The following is a 9451-nucleotide window of genomic DNA, read 5'->3' as shown; positions in this document are numbered from 1 at the left end:
AGATCCTCTTTCCTTTCTGCACCCATATGAATCATGAGTTGCCTCATGTGACACACTTAATTTATGTAAAAACTTCAGGTATACTTTTCTAATCCTTATTTAACAGTAACTACCTAGGAGCAGGGACAAACTCATCCTTCTAACCAGTAAGAATTTAATGCAGGGTTTAGCACTTTAGTATCTGTTCAATAAATGTTGATTGAATAGAATAGCACAAAAAGATGACTATGAAAATCATAAAAGCATTTTCACTCAAAGTTATATCTACACAGTACTTCCCAATTTTTAAAAGACACTTTGTGAGACTTCTAAAATAATGCATAGTAAAAGTGTATTTATTTACAGCATCTCCTATTTGAAACAGACAGATGGAGGAAAAAGAATAAAGCTGAAAAAATAGAAGTCCAAACTCAAACTAGGAAGAAGCTACTCCCTCAAATATAACATATAAAATATATCAGCCAAATAAAATGGAATTAAAAGGACTTCTGCTTTCCAGTTTCATACGTAAGGAGTTTGGAAGTCACCACTCTGTAGTAACAAATAAAAAGCTTAACAGACTGAAAAATCAATAACTCTTCAAAGATCCATAAGAGAAGCAAGAACACAGTGCAAACCACTCTTCCCAAGGCTGGAAAGAGACAGGTGAATACAGAAAGTCCTGGCTTCAGAGAGCAGACAGACATGAGTAGAAACCTTCAGAGGAACCAGAGTGAGGGCAGAAAAACCTGAACTCTGACAAATTGTCAGAGACTTAGTGTGGAAATTTTGAGAGTTAAAGACTCCCGGAGGGGACCCAGTCATAAGGGGAGTCCCATAATTTTGTGAGATTTACCCTTGTGGACTTGACCAGATTCCCACAATGAATGTCAGGAAAAAATTATTTCCTGCCTCCAGTAGGGGCAGGAGAAAAGAAACTATTCTGAAATACATCTTCCAAGGTAGCCCTCAGGGGAAACAAGTTAACCAGAGCAGAACCTGCTGTGGGTATTAGAAGAGCCTAACTTACCTGGGAGGAAGGGAAATATTCAACTCAAGCCCACGCTAGCCATCCTCTACCACCTTAGGAGGGAGATGAAAGTGTTACCAAAGGTAAGTTCATGTGCCCAATGCACCATGAGGCCAAACAAACTGAAACTTGAATTTGGAGCAGACAAAGGTTTATTGCAGGGCTGAGTAAGGAGGATGGGGTGGCTCATGCCCAAGAAAACCCAAAACTTCCCGAAAGGTTTTAGCAAAGCATATTTAAAGGCCAGGTAAGGGTAGGGGGTCAGGGTACATGATCAGTTGTTGCACAATCCTCCAACTGGTTGATGTGGAAGTAAACAGGGCAGTCAACACTATCAATTCCTAGGTGCCAGAAGGTCTAGGGCCACATGCTCTCAATCATCAAGTAGTTCATGTCTTCCCTTTGGTGGTGGTTCTAAGCATCTGAAAAACTCAGGAAATATATATGAGATACTAGGATCTGGGTGCTTCAGAGATGAGCTACAGCAGTGGATATGGGGGAGGGGTCTGACCCTGGAAGGCTCCACAGTCCACAGGGTCCTGCTCGGTTACAAAAGCTGAGAAACATTTGAGAAGTTCACTGTCCAGAGGCAAATATCCAATATGGGGGAAAGTGAGGGAAAGTCACTCTCATGCACTGATGATAGGAACTTCAACTGATGCTGCCTTTTTGAAGGGCAGTCAGGAAATATCCATGAACACAGAAAATGCTCATACTATTCCATCAAGCCATTCTAAATTTAGTAAATCTTGTATCCCTCAAATGCAAAATTATGTATTCCGATATGTTAAATACTAAGTTGTTTGTAATTTAAAAAATGAGAAACCTAAATATTTGCCAGTAGCTATATAGTTAAATAGGTACAGAGTTTCAGTTTGGGAAGATGAAAATGTTCTGAAGATGGATGATAGTAATGGTCGCACAACAGTGTGAATGTACTTAGTGACACTGAACTATACATCTAAAATGGTAAATTTTATGTTGTATATTTATTTTTACCACAATAAAAAATCTAATGGAATTAGACCAAGTCAAAGAAGAAAACTAAGACAGATATTTAAATATCTTTACTTCTAGTAGATAGGGCATTCTCTAAAAACAATAAAACTTGGTTCCTAATAATGCTCATCAACAATTAATCAGAATAACGAGGTCCAGAGGTACAGACAGACTCAACAAGAAACTGAGTATGTGTAGCATGTGTTCTTTCTAAATCACACAGTGGAAAGGAAGATACAGTTAAAAGAGAAACCACAGGGGAATTCTTGCTTTATTCTTTGGCATCTTGTACTGAAATCTGTAGAAAAGTCCTGGAGGTAATACAGGTTGGAGAACATAGTGGAAGGTGAAATCCGATTTGTAAGTGTTAACCAAACTTAACTGAGCAGAAGAAAATTAATAGTGAATCTTCAAATAAAAAACAACGAGATACAGGGAAAGCCACAGTGACATTCACCCTAGTTGGTTTGTTCATTTCAAAGACAAATAACCAAAAAAAAAGGAGAAATATATTTCTTGGTGAAGAAAAACATTTATAGACTAGGTCTTCTGGGAACATGTTGTCAAATGAAAGATACCTGCTACCCCAAGTCACTCTCCTCAATTCTCCCCTCACTGGTTTAAGCAGTCAGAAGGCCAAGGAAAACTGACAACAATATAAGAGGAGTAACAAAGAATCACTGTAGCTATGAATAGATACCTGCTCCAAAAGGAATAAATCCTGATCAAAGATCATAAATAACATAGAACAGAGGAAGGAATACCTCCCTCTTGAAGAGCTTTCTCTGGACTCCACAGAGCACTTGATCTGTTATACACGGTTCACCTTTTCTATTGGAAACTTCTAAAAGAAATTATCTTGATTGACTTTTACCAAAATCTCTGCTCCTAGCCTCTCTTAAACCTGAACTACTCAGGCTTGGCCCTACTACACCTCTGAAACTGCACTTACCAAGGTCACCAAGGAAGTTTCTGTTGCCAAATATAATGATCATTTCTCATATTATTCGACCTATCAGAGTATTTGACACAGTTGACTACTCCTTCTTCATTCAAATTCATTTTTCACTTGGCCTTCAGGATTACCATTTTCACCTAGCTGCCAATCTGCAGTCTGTTTGCTCTCTGTTCATTTCCTGGATTTCTAAAGATTGCAATATCCCAAGCCTCAGTCACTTTACTACCGAGTCTCACCACTTTGGTTAGCTCATCCTGAACACCATCTGTACACAGATGACTCACAAGTGTATATCTCCAGTCCAAACCTCTTTGTGGAAATCTAGCTTCCTATATCACATTTTTCACTTAACATCTTCATTCACATAATTGATGGAAATACTAAACCTCACAAGTCCAAAACTGAGCTACTAAACCTTCATTTTAAAATCTGTTATTGCTTAAGTATTCCCTATCTTAGTTGATAACAACTCCTTTCTTTCAGTTACTCATACCAAATACCTGGGTATCCCCCCTCATTTCCCCTCTCTTTATCATTCTACATCAGATCAGTATATAAATCCCACTAGCTCCTCCTCCAAAATAGAGCCAGAAAAGAACCACTTCTCACCATCTCCACCACAACCACCCTGGTCTTCGCCATCATATTATCTTACTTGCATTATTGTAAAGGCTCCTTACTTGTCATTCTGTGTTTAACCTTGCCTGACATTAGCCAGTTTTCCATACAGCAGCCAGAACAACCCTGTCGAATATAAGTTCGATTGTATCCCTTCTATTATAACATTAATCAAACTCATCAAAATTTCAATCTTTCTCTTCACATTCCCCACATTTTCACAATGATCTACAAATCCCACATAATCTGCTCCCTACTCTTGCCTTTCGGACATCAGACTCTCACACAAATCCCTCTACTCTGGTTATCGTAGCTGTGTTTTATGCACATACCAAGCAAACGTCTACCTAGAACCCTGGCATTGACTTTTCCCTCTCTCTGGGACACTTTCCCCTTCATTATCAGCATTCCATACTCCCTCACATTTTTCATGTCTTTTCATATCAACACTTCATCAACACATTCACTAACCGTCAATCTAAAAATGCAGCTGTCACTCTCAATATCTTATCTTCTGTCTCACCTGCTTTATTTAGACATCTAACATTTAATATGTTTTACTTATGTAATCTATTTCTTGTCTGTCTCCTCACATTGGCATACAAACTGAATGAAGGCAGATAATTTTTTGTTTATGTACTACTCTACCCACAACACCTAAGCCGTGTCTGGCACATTGTAGGCTCTCAACAAATATTTATTAACTAAGCAATTGACTATTCAGGGAAATAACAGAACATTTTAAAAACATGGGCATTTTTCATTAAATAAAAAGAAAGGTTATGAAAAGTGAGCTAAAAGCGTTGAAGAGGCACATCAAATAGAACAGTAAATTTGTCAATAGGAATGAAAAAACAACAATACAAACTAAACAGAGTAAAAAAGATATTAGTCATGGAAGCCAGGCTTGAAAAATCATTGCACAAACACAAAAACCTGCAAAAGCACATAGAGACCACATACCCAGAATAAAGTGACAGAAGTGAGAAGAGTTATGTGCTATATAGGGTTCAGCATTCATGTAACTAGTGTTCCTAAGGGAGTGATGAGAACAAAAGGGAACAAAAAACACTGTTAAAAGTTCTAAGAGCAGAGAAGTCTCCTGAAATAAGGGAGGATATAAACCTGAATGCTAAAATGACACACAGTGTCCCAGGGGAATGATATGAAATAATCAACCCCAAAACATATACTGGGAAAGTCACTAAACGCTAATAACAAAGAATCCCATAGATGTCGAGGCAGGAAGAAAAGTAAATTGCTTATATAAAGAGGAAAATTAGTCTAGTATCAGAGTTTTCCACAGGAACATTGAATACTAGAATCCATTGGAGCAAAGTGTACAAACACATTTGGAAAAAGAAGTGAGAAGTGTTAACTCCAGAAATTTATAATTCATCGAAGTAAAAAAGTGTTTGAAAAATATTCTCAAATAGAGATGGAGCTCAAGAATTAACTTGTGACAAAATCAAGCCAATTAAGAAATTAATTTTAAAAAGCATATTACTTAGTAATAGAGAAGTTAGGGTTATGGAGGAGAAGCTTGAAGGATTTAGTCCATTGAACTATTTGATAGAGGATAAACAGTAATGGAAAATATAATAAAACATGATGCAATGACAAATTGAAATATTAGTAATATTTAAAATAATAATGAAATGGCAACGATCAGAATACTAGTAGAGAAGAGCAGAGGAGAGGTAGAAATGTGTCAACTTTTTCAACTTTTATAGAAGAGTCAGTCAGCTGTGTAAAGTTGTCAAAGGTAAATTCTACAATCAATAAGAACAAGCTATACAAGATCTTATGGTAGTTCACAGAGAAAAAAATATGACAATGAATATATATATGTTCATGTATAACTGAAAAATTGTGCTCTACACTGGAATTTGACACAACATTGTAAAATGATTATAAATCAATAAAAAATGTTAAAAAAAAGAACAAGCTAACATATGAATTATCAAAAGACACACAAAAGAACAAAATAAAAATCACATAGACAAAAAATAGTATTAAAAGTAAAATGCAAAACAAAATGACAAAAACAAAAACACATGTGTTATACTGATTATAAGTAAAATATCTCAAATTGCATCAAAAAATAAAATCCTACCTATACCAAAGAAAGCAGATTGAATCAGATACTTTAACAATAAAGGTAGTATATATGTATATGCACATACATATACACCCATATACAAACATGTGTGTATAAAGCAAACAGGACCATATCATTAATATCAATGATAAATTCAAGAGAAAGAATTTAGTGAGATTTTAAAAAGAGATATTTTATATTGAAAATGGGTATACTCTACAGTGAAGAGTCTGCTGTCCTGAAACTTCATGTACAAATAACACAGCATCATAGACCAAACTCTCAGGAGTAATAAGTGGAGAAACGGAAACATAATAGTTAAAGAGACTTTAAATGATGTGTTTTAGTTCATAACAAATCAGTAGGTAGAAACCAATAAGAATGCAGAAAATTGTTTAAATAGCTAATACAGTTAACTCTTTAGATATAATCAACAACATACTATGTAATTAGAGAATAAGTTCAAGTATCCATATACTTCATAGTAAGATACTTGAAAAAGTTCCCAAAGTAGAAAATGTGTAGATCAGATTATTCAAGCACACAGCTATGAAACTAGAAGGTTTTAATAAAAATAAAGACAAATGGACGAAATATATTGATATAGAAATTACAAGGAACAAGAAGACACAAATTCTTTGTTATGTACTTTTTATGTTCCATAGAAAACTAAAATTAAACTTGCAAATTGACACAACATTGTAAACTGACTATACCTCAATAAAAAACAAACAAAATCTTGCAGAACATCTGGAAAAAGCAGATAATGAAAAGAACATGTATCACAGGATTTGATCAAACCCATGTCAGAAGAAGTTACATTGTTATAAAAAAGTTGCACCATTAAGTATGAAAGAATAAATAAATAAATAAATGCAATACCTAAACAACCACAAAGTTAACAGAAGTAAAGGAGAAATAAATTATTAACAATTAGAAATTAGAAGTTAATAATTTTGAACACTGAAAAAATGGCATAGCAATTAAATACTCCCAAGAATTTGTTGTGTGAAAAATCAATAAGATATATAAGTCATTAGCTAACATAATTAGCAAGGAATTGAGAAATCATTAATATATAGAAAATTACAAATTAGCTGGGGAAAATAATTTTAGATAAAATAGTTTTAAATATAACATAATACTTGGCACAAATTTTATGCAAATAAACTTTAAAATCTGGATTAAATGACTTTCTAGAAAAAGATGAATTACTAACATTGATTCATGATGCTAAATAAGGCCTAAGCAATCCACTATCCACTATTCTTGGAAGAAATTGAAAATATTTTATAAAGAATAAATATTCCCAATCATTTCCTACCCATATAATTTCACAGAGGAGTTTTGGAAAATAGAGAACACACAGATAATTCCAAGGCTAATCAGGTACTGAATACAGAAAAATATTTCAAACTTCCATGTTTTTAATAAACAGCATTATACCGGTAGCAAAATTTGACAAACTTAACACAATGAAAACTACAGAACAATCTCATTGCATATTACTGACATCAAAAGCTTAAATAAAATATTGGATACACCTCCCTGCAGCATATTCAGAGAGTAATATCAACTACTTTATACATCAGTTTCCTCATCTAAACAATGGGGAAATTAAACCACGTCATTGAGATTTTATGATGGTCAAATGAGTCAATCCAAGTAAGGGGCTTGGAGAATAGCCCCTGGTTCATAGTACATGGATGGATGAATGGACAGATGGACAGACAGATGGATAAAGGTAGGAAGATATAGGTTTGTAACTTTGTAGTATTTTAGATAATGTTGTATTTGTACTTTGTTGTGTAGATACACACTTATTTAGATTCATATTTAAGGTTTATGATTAAAGTTTTTACACACACATATATGTCATACCATGTTGGTCATATCATCCTGTGTTCCTACGTTTCCATCCCAAAGAGGTGTTACTATCAAAAGAATATACATTTGCAGTCAAAAATCAATTTAATGAAAGTGAGTATTTTACTTGTGTCTTAAAACACTGCCAAAGACAGAGTCCCAAGAAATATTTCCTCCAATTATTTTTCTTTCTTCTCTTATCCCTCATATTCAAAAGCTGTTTCCTCAGAAAACCCTGAAAAGTGAACAAAGCTCATCAGCCTTTACATTTTTTCCTTCCTTATCATCACTCCCCTTCAATACTTTAGTGTTGGCTTAATCAACTGCACTTAAATCTCTCACTTATCCCCTAGCCTCTCCAACCATGTTTCTCTCTTCACATACTTAAAATTTTAATCATAAAAGCTAACAACATCCTCTTGCCAGATATATCCTCTCTTATAGGTCCAGGGAATGTAAGAAAGTCTAGAGGTAGAACTAAATTTTCGTAATTCAGCAGAATCAGTGCAAAAGCCAAGAAAACTTAATGAAGAGTAACTTTCAACTTGTTTCCATGTGTATGCACTTGTATATGTGCGCACGTGCACACACACACACACACACACACACACACACACACACACACACACAGAGTCTATACACACTGCAATAGAGTTGTTACAGGCCACTTGTCACTAAAAATCAATAATTGAGAGAGGGAATGTTATTAGAAAGGAAAGCTTCTGTTAATCAGAATGCCAGCCATCTGGAGAGATAGTGGACTCATGTCCCCGAAAGACCATCTCTGAAGATTCTGCTCAGCCATGAAAGTTTCAAAGGGAAAAGGGGAAGTGACCTCAGTTAATCACTGAGATATGGGGTCAGAGTCATCACCATCCCTCACTGCATGCAGGCTTGTCGACTTCTCATGATCTTTTCTTTAGATGCTATCTGTTCACACAGTTTATTCATGAGATTATTGAAGGGGAAGCTAGGGATGAGATCTGGTCATCTGTTCATTACTTATTCTTCATTCCTACTCCTTTGATCAAAGGAGAAAACCAACAGGTGAGGTAAGGTATTGTGTGATCAAAAGATGGGAAAAGCATAGGGGTGCCTGATTTAAAAGTTAGTTACAATGTAGCTTTGCTAAAGTGACAAGGAGAAAGGGGTTTCGCGTTGTGGGCAGTTTCCTGCAAAGAGATGCTTACAGAGCTAGGGATCATACTACAGCAGTGTAAACAGAATCATTGCCTTCTTTTCAAAGGGTATATAATATCTCACTGACTGAAACATTATTTGACTTCTCTTCTATTAATGAATATTTAAGTCATTTATAGTTGATTTTTTTTGTTTGGATATACTCCACTGACTATTCTTACAAACCTTCAAATACCTTTATGAATTCTTGAAAATGTATGTGTTTGTATGTGAATATATGTGTGTATATGTGTATATTTATCATATATATTTACTTAGGATAAATCACTGAAGTAGAATTGTTCGGTCAAACAATATGTGAATTTAACATGCTTATAATGCTGGACTGATTTACCATCACACAGAAAGTGCTCAAGAACCCCCATTTCTGCCTATCCTCACCCACTTTAAAATACTTTCCTATTTTATAGGTGGTAAATGTACTTTTCATAGTTATTTTAATTTATTGTAACTCAATCATGACTGAGATTAATCATATTTTCATGTGTTTATTGGTCATTTGTATATCATTTTTCTATGTCCTGCTTATTCAAATTCATGGTCCATTTTCCTACTGTATTACTTTTTGTTGCTCCTAACATGTTAAGTAACTTCATACATCAAAAAAATCATACACAGGTACTTTGTCACCTGTGAGTCAATGTTTTCCAGTTTGTCATTTTCCTTTTGCCTTTTTTTGGGAACACAGGTTTGAAAACGT

This window comes from Camelus ferus, chromosome X (assembly GCF_009834535.1).
Source record: "Camelus ferus isolate YT-003-E chromosome X, BCGSAC_Cfer_1.0, whole genome shotgun sequence".
Lineage (NCBI taxonomy): Eukaryota > Metazoa > Chordata > Mammalia > Artiodactyla > Camelidae > Camelus > Camelus ferus.
Note: the sequence above shows the minus strand (reverse complement) of the source record.